Genomic DNA, 17,275 nt, shown 5'->3' with positions numbered 1-17,275 from the left:
AATATAGAGGGAAGACCTTTTTTGTTTGTCATTGTTGTTAAATTTATTGGGGTGACACTGGTTAATAAAATTATATAGGTTTCCAGTTTACAATTTATAGTAAATAATCACCATCCAGTCAAATCTCCTCAAAGACAAGGGAAGTAAAAGCAAAAACAAATGAATGGGACTACATCAAACTGAAAAGCTTCTGCATAGCAAAAGAAACCATTAACAAAACACACAGGCAGCCAACCAAATGGGAGAAGATGTTTGCAAACAACACCTCCGATAAGGGACTAATATCCAAAATATACAAAGAACTCATACAACTCAACGACAACAACAACAGCAACAATGAAAAAAAAAAAAAAAGAAACAATCAAAAAATGAGCAGAGGACCTGAACAGATGCTTCTCCCAAGAAGACATACAAAAGGCCAACAGATTTATGAAAAGATGCTCAACTTTGCTAGCTATTAGGGAAATGTTTATCAAAACCACCTTATACCTGTTAGAATGGCTATCATCAACAAGACAAGCAATAACAAGTATTGGAGAGGTTGTGGGGAAAAATGAACCCTCATACACTGCTGGTGGGAAGGTAAATTGGTACAGCCACTATGGAAAACGGTGCGGAGGTTCCTTAAAAAATTAAGAATAGAGTTACCATACACCCCAGCAATCCCTCTTCTGGGTATCTAACCAAAAAATCTGAAAACATTTATCTGTAAATATACATGTACCTCTATGTTCATTGTGGAATCATTTATGGTTGCCAAGACATGGAAACAACCAAAGTGTCCATCGATAGATGATTGGATAAAGAAGATGTGGTATAAATTACACAATGAAATATTACTCAGCCATGAGAAAAGATGAAATACTCTCATTTTTGACAACATGATATATTTTGAGATTATTATGCTAAGCAAAATAAGTCAGAGAGAAAAATTTGAGAAACATAAGTTCACTCATATGTGTGATATAAAACTGAAAGCAACAAGTGAACAAGACAAAGAAACAACTCATAGACACAGGCAATAGTTTAGTGGCTATCAGAGAGTAAGGGGGAAGGAAGGTGATAGAAGAGGGTAAAAGGGATTAATTGTAATTTTCATCATTGAGAAAGCCCTTTGAAACATTTTTGCACTTCTTGAGGAAACTCTGCCCAACGTCTGTCACTGTATCGTTTTGTTTATTTTTATTTTTTTCCTAAAGGTATGGTGCTAAGTCTTGTATTTAAAATTCTTTCTCCCCAGACTTCCTTGTTGTAGGCCTATCATGACTGAGATTGGCGTATCAGTGGCACCATTCAGAGCCGACTCAGATGATAGTTACATCTTTAAGCTATGTAATGAGTTGCAGGCACTGCACAATCTTACCCCATACCTACTCCTGACCACACTTAGACCTCTGCACATCACAGAATATGAAGCCAATGACAATTTGATGAATTCATAAATGAAAGAGTGTCTCCATATGTAGAACACCCACCCTTAGCAGTTTTAGATTCAACTTGACAACCCATCTCACATGACCCCAATAGACCACACTTGATAATGATTTCATTAGAAGGATATGAGGCAATAAAACATGCCAGTAGGGTAATATCAGGAGATTCTCCAACATGCGAGTTCCCACAAGTGTCTAGGATAAAGTTTTTCTCCAACCCTGCAAAGTAACAAATCAGGTATGAGAGTCTGAGATCATGGGTAGGTGAGAGAGAGAGACCTACCCTGGCTAACACTTCCCATGTCTCAAATAGAAATCAGTATCTCTTATAGCAGCCCATAAGCAAAGAATATGACCTGTTACAAGAATGCACCACCCTCAGAAATCCAACAAGGTATTTATAGTCATTCACAATCTTCCCAGACCAGATGCAGTTTATAAATCAAGATTTATTTTTATCATAAGCAAAGTTGCCTAGTAATACAGCTGACATTCTTACCAGTATCAGGTTTCCATGGAAACAGCTAGAAAGTTAACGCTGGTCATTTTTCTTTTCACAGAGAAGAAAGTGTTTTTGCTATCCCTCTAGTCACTTTAGGAAATGCTGATATTGGGAAATTTGGATTATCAAACAGGCCTTAATCTCTGAGATATAACGCAATCAATTCAAAATGACAGATATATATTCAACTAAAAAAACTGAAAAAAAAAAAAAAAAAAGAATAAAATGTTTCTGATATGACCAAATCTTGTACAAATGCCAATTTCTGCCTCAGTTAGTCTATAAATCCAATGCTAGCCCACATAATTTTAAAATTTAGCTAAAAAAAACAAAAACAAAAACAAACCTGAATCTAAAATGTATACTAGGTAGATAATGAATGACTAGCATCCAGAAATACAATCATGTATGTAAGTGAATTGTTACATAGAGAAATATAGATAATTTAATAACTGCTATTGAAATGATTGGCAATCCATCTGGAGAAATATAAACTTAAATTCATAAGTAATATAATAAGTTATATTCAAACAGGATTGACAGCTTTTTTCTTTAAACGGACAGAATAGTAAATATTTTAGTCTATGTGGGCCACATTATTTGTCATAATTCATCTCTGTGGTTATAGCACCCAGTGAGTGGTGTAGGGGTAGCAAATTTGATTTATAGGTAGTAGTGCTGACCTTGATTTAATCTCACCAGAGTCAAAATTTCCTTACCTGGAGAATGACTGGTAAGAGTATCTACCTCATAGCTTGATATAACAAGTAAAGTGTGAAATATTTAGCCCACTGTTTAGATGTAGTAGAAATCTAACTTTTTATATACTTCTTATTGCTGTTAGGGGAAATAAGACAGATTTTCTTTGAAATAATTTTGGTGTCTTCATAGATATAACTTCTTAAAATTCCACACAGGACACATGGTACATTGGACACAGGGCACATGATACATTGTCCCAAAGATAAAATATTTTTAAATTATGTATACTTGTATATAATATATATAATATATACAAGTTATGACAATTAAGTTCACGAACTTCGTTGCAACGATGTTGGTAATCTTTTTCGATATCAGAGGGATTATTCATTATGAATTTGTACCAACTGGACAAACAGTCAACCAAGTTTACTATTTGGAAGTGCTGAAAAGGCTGTGTGAAAAAGTTAGATGACCTGAACTTTTCGCCAACAATTCATGCCTCTTGCATCACGACAATGCACCAGCTCACAAGGCACTGTCTGTGAGGGAGTTTTCAACCAGTAAACAAATAACTGTATTGGAACACCCTCCCTACTCACCTGATCTGGCCCCCAATGACTTCTTTCTTTACTCGAAGATGAAATATTGAAAGGAAGACATTTGGATGACATTCAGGACATCAAGGGTAATATGACAGTTCTGATGGCCATTGCAGAATAAGAGTTCCAAACTTGCTTTGAAGGGTGGACTAGGAACCAGTGTCAGTGCATAACTTCCCAAGGGGAATACTTCGAAGGTAACTGTAGTGATATTCAGCAATGAGGTATGTAGCACTTTTTCTAGGATGAATTCGTGAACTTATTTGTCACACCTCGTAGTATTTATAAATAAATATTTTATAAAATACATTTTATAACAATATGTAGTTCATATAAACAAATTTATATATTTATACTTAATCAATATATATTATAAAGAAGAGAAATACAAAAATTACGCCAAGGTACAAATAAATATAGAAGTATGAGACACTTCTGTCAGGACATTTTGTAATATTTTTAGCTTTTCCTTAGCTTTGCTTGCTGTCTTTGACATTTTAAAATCATGTTGCCCTTAGTGTGTAAAAATGCTCTCAGTCACTTAAGATGCTACTTACATAAATTAATTAACTTGACATTTAATGACTCAAAGCCTAATAATTATCTAGTATCGTTCATATTTTGCATATCACACGGGTCTGGAAAATTTACTAAAATGAAAATATGACCCTTGAAGTGCTTAAAAACTTTGACCTACTCCATCAAAAAGTAAAGAACATTTTAATTAGTTTTAAACAAAGCCTTTTTGAACAGAATGAAGTAATGAACCCAACTGATCTAAGTATGGGTCGGAAAGCATTTCCATGAGCATTCAAGTCCTTGTTGGTTATACAGGATCTTAGTGTGTGTGATTTATGTTTCATTATTGCAACACTAAGTACATTTATTTAACTTGTATAATTATGATGATGTATTACATATCAACATATTTGAAGCAAACATACAAAAATGTGGAGGTTTAAAAGATATGTATTTAAAAATATAATATAATAATGGGAGTTGACAGATTTTTTAAATTGGCAAATTATATATGAAAAGTTATTTGGGGTTTTCTTTAGTGGGAAAAAATATTTGAACCTGAGGTTGATAGATTTGATTCTACATGATATCTGATACCATACAGGGAGAGGCCCGGAGAGCTATAACAAGTCTTCAAAACTCAGTAAGAGTTAAATGCATTCCTTTAGTCCCCCATCTTAGAATTCAAACAGCAGATATAGATGTCTATTGGTTAGAAGATTTTATTCTCTGCTTTTAATGTATGGTCACTGAGGGCTGTGAGGTGAATATGTGCTTCTATGAGATACCTAAAAAATAAAAAAAATGGTAGGACAAGAAAAGATTCATAAGTAATGTTGGCTCTTATCTTGAATAGGTGGAAATTAAATGAAACTCTTGATTTAGGAAGAATAAATAGGTCATTTTGCTCTGCAGTTTGCCACTAAGAAAGCATGTGTAGCTGGAGTTATTAGTTACTGCCTTCAGCTGATGGCTTTCCTTTGCTGTAAAATATCTGCCATATGTACTCTGTCTTCCCTGCATTGCAATTTCCGCACTTCCTCCAGCCACTCTCCTCCTCAGAATTCCTCAGTAAGTAGTTCCTGTTACCTTCAGCATAAAAATCTATTTTTTTTTTTTTTTTTTTTTACATAGTATAAAAAGATGCTTTGGTCCCTGCTAGTCTCTCCAGAAACAACTATATTTTCTCCCTTCAATGTTATGCTACAGACTATTGAAAGTACCGTGCTCTCCCCTGTTCCTGTGTCTCGGTCCAGGCAGTTCCCTTTAATTGAAATACCCTTATTTCATAACTAGCAATGTATTATTTTTGCAAAATCCAACTCATTCCTCAAATCTCAGCTCAAATGCCATCTTCTGTGGGCCTCTACTCCTATGCTCATTCTTTACTTCATACTTACATGCATTATAGCACAAATCTTTTACTATGATATTTGTTTGTCTCCTTGCCTTGGAGGGCAGGAGACTACATTTTTGTATTCATGGTTTCTAGAGCAGTATCTGGTCTGCAGTAGGTAGTGAATATATATTTTTGAATGAAAGATTGTTTCACCTATTTTATTAAGCTATAATAATGTTAAAGACTTCTATATTTCAGATTTATGAAAATATTATTGACACATTTAATTATCTTTGCCCCAATTACATAAATTATGTTCCTATATGTTCACGGAAAGTCACCTTTGTATGGTTTTTCATACTTTTTTTATTTAATAGTAAAGCCGAGATAATAATTATTGTAGGACTGTTCCTAATATATGAGTAACAGCTTGCATACCTATTTCCTTTACATATGCGGAGGCTTGTATTTCTAGATGATACAAAAATGGCACATATAGGTAGATGCAGGTAATGTTGTTGGATTAAGTGCAGTTTAAGCCACAGTGTAGTCTTCTCCATTCCTCTATGCTGATATGCTCTTGCATCTCCTTAAGCAAGTCCTTGATGAAAGATTGCTTTCTACTATTTCTCTATCTCACATAGAACATCTTTAAAGATGAGCCAGAGTCAGCCCTTGATACACACACACTGACTAGTAATGTTTGGTGATTTTTCTAGTTTTACTCTTGGAATTGAGAGAAAGGATTTTTATTTTTTTTAATCTTTGTTTATTTAAATTATTTAGTACTAGGACTTAGTCTTGGTAGCTGGAAATAACAATTAAAAATAATTCTTATCAAACTAGTCGAATGGTAATGACTGGGTTTATCACAGAAGGACTAAATGATTTACTCTGCTGTCTGTATGTATACGAGGTGTGGTCAAAAACTACAGTGGATGTTTAAATAAGTTTATTACAGTAAAAGACACATTGCCATTAATACCCCTCAAAATACTCCCCCTCACTTCAAACACACTTATCCCATCGTTCTTGCCACTTTCCGAAGCAGTTCTGGAAATCCTCTTTTATGAGTGTCTTTAGTTGCTTTGTTGTGGCTTCCTTGATGTCCTGAATCCATTCAAAACATTTTCCTTTCATGGTCATTTTGACTTTGGGGAAGAACCAGAAGTCACACAATTCCAGATCTGGTGAATAAGGTGGATGAGAACACATCATAATGTTTTTATTTGACAGAAATTGCTGTACCAGAAGTGATGTGTGACACGGAGCATTGTCATGATGGAGGATGAAGTAAAGACACTCATGAAAGAGGACTCACAGAACTGCTTCAGAAAGTGGCAAGAACGATGGGTTGAGTGTGTTTGAAGCGAGGGGGAGTGTTTTGAGGGGGATTAATGGCAATGTGTCTTTTACTATAATAATTTTTTTAATTTAAACATTCACTGTATCTTTTGATCATACCTCATATTTGTGTGTCTGTATTGGAAAAAGCACCATGAACTTAGGGTTCACCTACCCCCAAATTTAAGGGTTAAAATGAGATTCTCAGATGGACTTTCAGGGATTAAAAGTACACTTAAAGCCATCACTCTCTGTTTGACTTTTCTATTAATTTACTAATCAATTAATTATGGTACCAGATTTGTTTTAATAACTTACTGAACAGATTATAGTAAGACATTGTATAAATATTCTTTATTATATCCTAACTTAATGAGAAAGCCATAGACACATGCCACATTAGGAGTTTAGCATGTTTGATATTGGGTGAGAAGGATGAGAATTATGGCTAGGTTTCTTTTTGTTTTCAAAAAAAAAGTCAGTTAAAAATATGGATATAATTATTTTAAGGTTCTAATTTGAAAGTGTTGCAGATATTCATGAAGTAAAGGAAGACATCTCATTAGTTTGGCACTACAGCTGCATGAAGGAAAATAATACCTCTTTGGCATTAGATAATAAATTTAGAGTATATAGATTGCAATGAAAGATTACATTGTTCAAAGTGTTTTGAAAATATTTTCTATTTTAAATGAAGTCTCTAGCATAATAAAAATGATTTCTTGATTAACTATTTTTGAGGGTGAGATACACACACGCGCGCACACGCGCACACACACACACACAGGGTGCCAAAAAAAAATGTATACACATTTTAAGAAAGGAAAAAAACTGCATTAAAATTGTAATACTCAATATATGCTGATAACAAAAGATGAATACAAGTCATGTGTATACGTATTTTTGGCACCCTCAGTGTGTGTGTGTGTGTGTGTGTGTGTGTGTGTGTATATATATATATATATATATATATATATATTCACAGTTTATGGTCTGCAAATTTATGAAATAACTTGAGAAGTTGGTATATTTATAAGTGGACAAATATATCTGAAGTTTTAAAAACTGTCAGAGATAAGAGAAGATATTTTAATTGAAATATAAGCATACTACTAAATTTTGATGAATCACTTATATTATCTTTATATATGAAATTTAAATGGAATATATGTTTAAAATGTTTATACATTTAAAATAAAATTCTTGATAATTAAAACAATTTTAAATTATGTATACTACTAACAAATGATTGCCTCCTTCTTAATACATTGTGTTTTTGTTGAACTATACCTTCTATTTAAACTGATCTTATGTCTTTTTTTCCTTCTTCTGACAGCTCCTTCAGGTCTTTATTTGGAGGCATGTCAGCTCATTTTTCTCACTTCAGATTCATCATTATGACTTCTTGAGGCCAGATCTAATTTTGAAATAACCAGGAACCTGTCCATCTCAGAGCAGCAAATCCCTCAACTTTGGAGCACAAATGATCACAGATACGGTCTGCATAAAATCATCTGCCTCTAGTCTGACAGCCATGAGCAGAGCCATAGGGGCAAAAAAAAGCCACAGCCTTAAATCTCTTCACTCAGAAATTATCAAGATTTAAAAAAAAGAAAAAAAACAAAGATGAAAAGGACTAAACAAGCAAGCCAACGACGACAACAACAAAATATTTTATTTCACCATGAAAATAGATATTCCCAGATGTGAACCCACAAACATTTATATTCAGCAATTACCCTAGAAAATTGTAAATTGATTTATCATTTGGGAAGGTGAAAGTACAGAGATAGGAGGTATCTCTAGTCAGAATTACTCACCATTGCAAATATGTAGACAAAAAGAAATTGAACAAACAAGGAGCATTGCAGCAATGAACAGTATTAGGACAGAATGTTGCTGTTAGAGAGGATGTTTGCCATCTTGTGTATACCCTTAAAGCCATAATGGAATGACAGCATTGTTGTCAATTGCTTGAAAACTTTCTGCATTCACTCCTTCACTTCATATTGGTTGAGAGAGGGGGAAGGTCAGTTCTTACTGATTACTTCTCAATGCACTTCTAATATTTGCACTGTCACTTCCATTCAGGGTAATGATATGTGCTATTATTTGCACAGATGGTCCCATGTGTTTTGAGACCACAACAAGCAGTTTCTTGCAAGAGTCCAAAAAGGAAATATTTAAGAATTCTGCAGACATTGATTTGTCTTCTATAAAAATCAGTTACCTAAAAAAAAAGGTCTTGTCTCAGATTAAGAAACAACTACAGAATAATAATGAAAAAGCATTAGTGTGGTCAAATGAATGAAAAAGGGATCAAGATTTTTTTTTAATGAAGGTCATTTTATATCATTAACAGCCAAGAAGTCAAATGCAGTGAACTGTACACTAAATATTTGTGTTGAACATCTATTTGTTCTCTCAATTAAAAAAATCATTTGTAATTTGTATTTGACATAACAGTTTTTTATAGCCATTTATCTATGCTTCATGGGAAAATGTACCAGACAAACAAACAGCATTTTCAGTTTATTTTTCTAAATAAATGTGTTGTTTGTATTATTTGTAGTTGCTTATTTGATTTGGTTTTAATTACACAAAAGATAAGTTTCCTATAGTTTATTAACAGCTTTTATCATATTCATTCATTCAGAAGTAATGGAAGACTGAAATTTCTAATATTTCTGTGGAATAAAATTGTGCTATTTCCTAAACTCTGAAGAAGAAATGATATATTTTCACCATGACTTTCTTGTCAAGGGTTACTTTAATATTCTAGTTATACTAATTATGTACAGTTAGTTTAATATATGGGGACATTGCTAGAAAACAAAGTTTGGATATTGTATCAGAAAGGATTTTCTCCCTGTTCTCTTGCTGAAAATCTGCTCCAGGGGATAAAAATTAGATAATTATTTTAGGCCATTAATCATACCCAATGAGACCTCAGCAGAAGTCTTCTGAGAACTTCCATCAGTGTATTATATATCAAATTGACTAAGCAAGCATACCGGAACAAAAGTGCAACTCAATCAACAAAGGCTTACTTAGTGTCAGCAAAGTGTTCATCCTTACTTGAGGCTCACCAGCTGGAGTCAGTATTTATAATTATTGCTACCACCAATAAGTAGTGTACAGCTCAAATTGTGGGTTTGTTTGTTTTTCTGTTGAGGCATAATAGACATAACATTTTTTATGATGTACAACATGATTTTGTACTTGCATATATTGCAAAATGTTTACCACAATCAGTCCAGTTAACATCTATCACCACACATAGGTACAATTTATTTTATTGAGAACTTTCAAGACCCACTCTCCTAGCTACTTTCAAATATTGAATTCAGTGTTATTAACTATAGTTATAGTTACACTTGTGGCACTCTGGAGGTGGCTAGGACAGAGCACGAAGACAGTGTCAGCCTTTCAAAGTCTCTGGAAAGAATTATAGTCAGCCCTTGAATGTGTGTTTAATTAGAAGCCTGCTCCTCAGGTGCAGCTAGAATGGTAAATAGGCCTCTTTCCCAGAAAGACTGAGTTCCTGGGTCTGTTGCCTCTTGCTGTGTCCTGTGGGTGATAGCCATATTAGAACCCTTACTCCCTTGTTTATAGTCCTGTGAGGCCCAGGAGCATAAGCCCCACTAGCCACCAGATCCAGGCCATGTAGTGGTGTCTCCTGGCAGCAGCTGCAAAACGGGGGCACCATACAGGGCCTAAGTGTCTTTCTTGGATACATCTGTCAGCTAAAGTGAGGCAGAGGGCGAGCTCAAAGATTGTGTCCACTGGCCTCTTTGTTCAGAGTCCTCCACAGACCCGGGTTGTGGGCCAGACCAGAAGTCTGCTCCTCAAGCCAAATCTCTGGCAAGAAAATAGGTCTCTTTCTCAGAAAGACCAAGGGTGTGCCTCAGTAGGAGGTCTGTGGCTCCCTAGGGCCGGTAGTCGGCTCAGGACTCCCTGGGATCCTTACAATCTCACGAGACCTGGATCCACGCCCTGCCCCCAGTCTCCGGAGCCAGGTGAGTAAGAGGCGTCCCCCTGGCAGCAGCGGCAAAAATCGGGGGCGAGCCTGTGCAAATGTGCCTTTCCGGGAGCTACTGGCGCTTTGGGAGTGACAGACGGAGAGTGTATAGGTGGCACCCACCAGGAAAAAGAGGGAAAATAGCCTGGCATTTTTTTTTTAAAAGCTGGCGCCCTCTGGCGAGAACGCAAAGATGGTCCCTGCCGGCTGGAAGGAGGCAGAGGGAGAGCAGAAAGATGGCTTCCGCGGGCACTCTGCACTGAGCCCTGGGGCAGGTGAGTCCTCCGTGAGCCGTTCCTCAGTTCTAGTCTTGTGGGTCTTGTGGACATTGGCTTTCAAAGCTAGATGTTTGGGGGACTTGTTTCCCCCAAACAGGTGTTAAAGGTTGGAGTGTCCAATGTGGGGTTCAAACCCTTCGCTCTTCAGGGAGAAGCTCAGAGTTGAGTTTCCTCCTGGTGTGGGTTGACGTGCTCGGGTTGGGGTTTATGGCGAGATTTTGTCCCAGCCACTCCTACCCTCTTTCATCATGGGGACCTTCTCTTGTTGTCCTGATGCATAGGAGTTGCTCAGTTTTTAGGACTTTTTTTCAGAGGAAGTTGTTCATATGTAGCTGCAGAATCAGTGTGTTCAGGGGAAGAGGTGAGCCCTGGATTTTCCTATTTCACTATCCTGAATTGGAACCACCAAATGACTTCAAACACATTATTTTGAACAATGAAAAAATAATAGGGCACAAGATTTATTCCCAAACTGTGATCCGAATCCAAATTCCCATTATGTTATTCTGCACACTTAAATTGATTTACTCTCTGGAATCTCTGTGATACTTAGAGCATCCTGGAACATAATGAAGAAGATTAGTTTGTCATGCATGGTTTGAACCTCTGAAAATCAAGACATTGTACATGAAAATAATCCAGCTAGGAATCAAATTGCCAGTTTCTGTGGGATGTTGATTAAAGTTTGCCTGGATTCCTTCAAATTTTTAAAAAATCCATGCAGATTGCTTCAAGATGTGAATGATTTGAAATCATAAATAGGAAGCTCAGAGTTGAGCTTCCATCTTTATTCCAAACATCCATCAAGAATAAATGATAAAAAAATTACAGTTTTTCACTTTATGAATATACGCAACTATTAGCAGTGCTATATCCGCTATAGTCTGTGAAAAACCCTTAACAATTTTTGCAAAGTGACATTATCAGACCTGGCCTTCAGCAGGAAAACTCTGGTAGTAATTTACAGAGTGAATTTGGGGGTGGGGAAGATGGCATACAGACCAGAAAAAATATCTAAAATTTTCCTTGACTTTAGTTTCTTTATTGTCAACTTTAATTACACTTACTTTCTAAGGTATTTCACTTGTCCATCACTCTATCGTCTTTTGTCTTCTGCAAATTTTAAATTTACCCTTTATCTTCATAATTAAATATTACCTTTACAAAATCTATTAAACCATCTTCAGTTTCCACTGGCTAGTCCTACTTACAGATTTTTCAAATTGAACCATTAGGTACAGGCCTAGTTTGTTTTACTGAGCTTCACAGATGTCGTGTATTTTACAAATTGAAGGCAAGACCCTCCACCAGCAAAAAGAATACCGTGTTTTTCCCCAAAATAAGACCAGGTCTTATATTAATTTTTGCTCCATTAGGGCTTATTTTCAGGGAATGTCTTATTTTTTCATGTACAACAATCTACATTTATTCCATTCCAGTCATGTTATCTTCTGGAACATCGTCATAACGTACTAAATGTGTCCGTCTGGCTGATATCTTAACTGGGGCTTAGGTCTTAATTTTTGGGGAAACACAGTAGGACTTGTTTTATGGTGGTGGTCTGGAACCAAATCCACAATATCTCTGAGGTATGCCTATAATTTCCACTTCCTGACATTTGCTTTTAGAGTGCAGGTATGTTACATTTATATGCAACTCCAACTCTCTCCCTGCTGGCCCAAATTCACAAAATTATCATGTTTACATGGGTAAGATGCTTCTCTTTATTCATGAAGCAGCTGTTGCAGAATCACCTCCCAAAATCCAGGTTCGTGTGTTTGATCCTAGTGAGCCAAAACATTGAGAACTGCTGCCTGGAGACAAAGTCTTATTCCATTTGGCTAAAGTGAGAGGACAGGAAAGCAAGATCTCTCAAATCTGTTTCCCCCTAAAAAGCTAAAGAAGGTTTTATGTAGCTAGGGAATAGGGGAGCGGGAGATCCAGGGAACTGAGTAAAGTCTTTCTTTAGTCACAAATATGCTTTTTTGTATCAGACTTCTGGGCATCAGCAGCTGGTTGCAGCTAACTTGGAGACATTTTTTTCTTCTCCAAAACAAATGTGTAAGTTCTCCTGACCCTGAAGTTATCTCTTCTGCTTGGCAAACAGACATCACATCAGCAACTTATGACTACATTCGTGAGAACAAAAGGAGTTGAGCAGGAATAGCGGTTAACATGAACAAGGCCAAATTAAGAATTAGATTCTTTAATTCTAGCTGTCAAAAATACGAGAAGCATTAAAATCACAAAGGGCTTGAGTACATGCCTACTCTGGAACAGGAACTGTGCTGAGCACTAAGAAGGTAAGGGAAAAAGACACAGATCTTATTTTGATGGAGTTTAAAATTTAGTTGGAGAGAAATACATTAAACATGTAACTTTGCTAGTTAACAAAAAATTACAACTGTGCCAAGTTCTATGAAGAAAGGTATATGGTATGCCAAGAGCATATATCCAGTGTATCTAACTCAATGAGGGAAGTAAACTTTGAGCTGAAATCTGAATGAAGGGTAAATGGGGCAAATCTTGGTAAAGCAGTGCAAAGTGGGGGAGGGGGGGAGAAACAGTAGAATCTCAGAAGACTTGAAAATAAGGCTAATTAGGTTGGAGCAAAGAAAGTAAAGAGGACAGCACTGAAAAAGCTGGTGAAGAGGAAGTCCAGTCTTACCTAATCTATATCTTGGGTAAAGCAGAAAACAACACAAACAGTTAAAATTCTAAGAGCACAGAAATAACTGAAGTAAGAGCAAGTCTATTTGATATAACAAATGTAAGTGGTTTAATTCCTGAAAACACTAACATCAGGTTCCCCTAACTGTTCGCTTGCCCCTTAAAGGATTTATTTCTACACCCAAAGTAACACAGACAATTACACAATAAAATAATGTGTTAAAGTGTGTCTGATCGAGTGCAAACCATAAGGGAAAGGAGGTCAAGATGCGTATCAAAGAGAACAGAATTACAAATAAAGGAATTTAAGAATTACATTGGGAGCATTTTTTTAAAAATTTATATAAGGTATATTCTCAATGAAGATATAAAAAATGCATTCAGTAGGCATCTGTCAATTCATAAAGACTTGAGAAACTACAGGTAGACTGACTAACAGCAAACGTTTAGAAGTATGTTGAAACTAGTTTATGTAAGACTAGGTTTGCCCGTATGTATCACGAAACCCAAGTAGCACAGAAAGAGGCTGCTCAGACCTGGCATAGCAACTCCTTAAAATTGTCAGAGATCCAGGATACTTCTGATTCTGTGATCTGACATCCTTAGAATATGACCTTTGTCCTTATGATGCAAAACAAGTTACTAGGAATACAGATATCAAAAGTATATTCTAGCATACTAAGGAGAAAACTCACCTTCTTTTTAATGAAAGTTACTAAAAAAATGTTCACTTGATTTTTTGGGTATATTTCTCATTATTCAAACTGGCCAGACCAGCAGAAGGAGGACTAAGGAATGTAGTTCTTTCAGCTGGGCACATTGCCGCATTGAGTAAATTTGGTATTCTGACAATAAAGGGGCTGGGGAGAATGAATGATGGCGTACACAACTATCTAATTCTGCCACGAGACTTCAAAAATGTAGCAATAATTCATCACGCCCTGGGTTAAGTACTGGGGATTTGAGACACTAAATTTATGCAAACCTAAGGGAATAAAATTTTTAACTCATATTTTCAAGAGCAAACACAGTGGAATCACATCGTGTGAACATTAATCTTTTATAGATGCTACTATACTCTGTCTATCCCTTTTTATGAACGTATACTCAAGACTGGTAATGATGTGGAGAAATTCTTTGTCTCTCGTGATAATCTCATCACACTGACTGTGATTCTTGTCCAGAAAGCACTGTGATTTTATAGATGATATAAGACATTTTCACAGGACATTTTGACTGTATGGGCTTTCATACCTCATTCTTATACTATTCTAATGTATTTGTAAATACAATTTATCAATAACTCACACACATTTTAGTATGGTGTTTCATCAGTTTTTTTGGGGGAAAGTATTGGAATTGTCTAACAACTTTTTACTCAACGGGTACTTAAGTTTGGGAAACATTTTATGCTAGCTCTCTGAAAGCATTCCTTACATCTTTCGTTTGTTTGTTTGTTTGTTTATAGCTAAAGAGAAGATTGTTCATTGGATGTGGTACAACGTCTAGGTATTCCAGAGGCTTTGATAGAGGAAACCAGTGATACGTAAAATTAGAAAGTAAATGTATAAGCAAGTAGATTAATAGGTTCACATAGAAAATGCTGATTCCACAGTCATATGCATTTTCTAACCACCATCAGAGTTTTTTTGGTCCTGTGCCAGTTATAAATGCATACAATAACAGCTAAATGCATTTGAGATTATTTAAGATTTAGAGGTGAAAAATACCACACATTATGGCATGCAATGTGATCCATCAGGGAGATATTAGTCCATACTTTGCAAGACATTTCAGTCTTTTTAACCATAAAGTAAAGCTAATTCATGAATAACTAATTTAACCAATCACCAAGATCAAATGAACTTCCTACAGCCTGGGAATATATGCTCTGTAATTTTCCTTTCAGTTTCTTTGGAGAAGTATCCTAATATGTCAAAAGTGTGTTTTTCATTTTCCAGTTTCAGATTGAATTCATAATTTGATAACTTGATATATTTTTCTGAATAATTTCTATGTTTCTATATTGGATGCAAATAAAATAGAGTACATTTTTTATGGAACATGACAATGAGACTGCAAAAGTCAATAACATTTAGTGCATTAACAACAATTTTTTGGAAGATTGGCAAGAAGGAAATATTTTACCATAATTCAAAGAATTGATCTTTATGTTTTTACCAAGAATACTTAGAAATCGAGGGAAAGGAGATTGAGCATGAAATGAGGAAAGTATACAGCATATCACATTATTTTAAATTTAAGGTATTTAGTACTTTATTTTAAAAATGTATATTTGAATCTTTATTACAGAAATGATAATGCACATTAGACAAAAGTCCTAATTTATAGTCATGTGCCCAACCTACTCCTCCAAAGGGAACCACCATAACCTTTGACATAGATACAAATACCAATAGGAGAACATAGTATTGGTGTGTGCTTTAAATTAGTGGCATCATAATTTATATAATGTTTACCACCTGAATTTGTTCTGCTCAGAAATAAATCTTGGAGTTTTCCACATTGTTACTTGTATCTCATGGTAATTCTCTATAGAATTTAATTACTCATTTCTCAGTTATTGGATATTTAGGTTATTTATTCTTGTTTATACAATCAGTACTGTATGCAACACAAGTGTAAGTGATTTCCTTTGTATATGTGTAATCTCTAAGGCGGAAATTGAGATCAATTCTTCCTTTATGAATCACATGGCAAATGTTACAGCATTTAGAGATGCTACAGATTTTTTAATTTTACTATAGTTTGTATTAGTAGCAGTGGTGTGAGGAAGTTCTCTTTTTCACATCAGGAAATTATACTCAGTTAATAGGAAATGAACTAACAGAGTAAAACCTAGATTTGGGAGGTAATAGGAGATTTCACTGGAGAAGTGCCATTTGGTAATTATTAGTTTTCAAAAGTAGAGATGTAGACATTAGTTTAGGGAGAATGAGGATAAAAGATAAACATATTTCAAAAAGTAAAACAGGCTACTTAATGGTGCTTACAAAACCTTGGAAACTACTATGTTTGTTAAATGGTACTTACTGTGTGGCTTCAGTTAATGTTGAGGTCTCCTTTAATGGATGCCATTAAAATTCTCCTCTTGAATGAAATCATGCTTTTGAGAGAAAACTGTTGTTCTATTATAGTGTAAAACGTGAGATGTGTTCTTCCATGTGACAATTTATGATCACTATATTTTAGTCACAAACTGCTTCCCTGAGATAAAACCATTTTCAATAGGGGAATGTACATTGTAATTAATGGAAAAACAAGCTGACCTACTCATTTAGGTAGCCTAACTCTTATTTTAAATTAAAATATAGTATTTGTTTGAATTTCAAATACCAGAATATTTTATTTATACATTTGAAATATTAATGTTCTCCCAAATAATGGCTACATATGTAGATATTAAAATTTTCATGAACAATTACAGATGGTTGAGAATTAAAACCATCTAATTTCTCAGACAGAAACCTACCCTAACCACCACCATCACCACCCAAAAAAGGAAAAAATCTCTCACTGGTTCTTCAAAGCAGAAAGCCATTGAGAGGAGACTGAAGCGTGCTAAAGTAGCAATGGCTTTTGCCAATAGATTTTTCCTTTTCATAGCTGTTTTCTCCAGCATGTGTGATATGAACTGGGCACTTAAATGCTTTCCTGAGTAATATAATGCGTTTTTATCAAGAAAAATACAATAATTGGAAAAACGCAAGAAGGAAGGGGAATAAATGTTGCTTTTAATCAAGATTTGAGAAGCAACCTCCCTTTTTGTGAGGAAGCACTTTTAAATTTAAGTCTTTCGAAGAAGAAGAGATCTATTGACATTTCCTGCTGGGAATATGGGCAG

At 35.2% G+C, this 17,275-nt stretch overlaps 1 protein-coding gene across 4 annotated transcripts in view; it reads left to right on the top strand.

The window, feature by feature from the left end:
• PRR16 (proline rich 16) overlaps nt 1-9,006 on the top strand; it is a 278,138-nt gene extending 269,132 nt beyond the window's left edge. For all 4 annotated transcript variants that reach the window (XR_012494958.1, XR_012494960.1, XR_012494959.1 and 1 more), the window contains exon 3: nt 7,778-9,006. The gene's annotated coding sequence lies outside the window, so the exon portion shown is untranslated. The remainder of the gene's footprint in view (nt 1-7,777) is intronic.
• Nucleotides 9,007-17,275: the final 8,269 nt, after the last annotated feature.

Source organism: Rhinolophus sinicus, linkage group LG03, assembly GCF_036562045.2.
Source record: "Rhinolophus sinicus isolate RSC01 linkage group LG03, ASM3656204v1, whole genome shotgun sequence".
NCBI lineage: Eukaryota > Metazoa > Chordata > Mammalia > Chiroptera > Rhinolophidae > Rhinolophus > Rhinolophus sinicus.
Note: the sequence above shows the minus strand (reverse complement) of the source record. Positions and strands in the feature narration are given on the sequence as shown.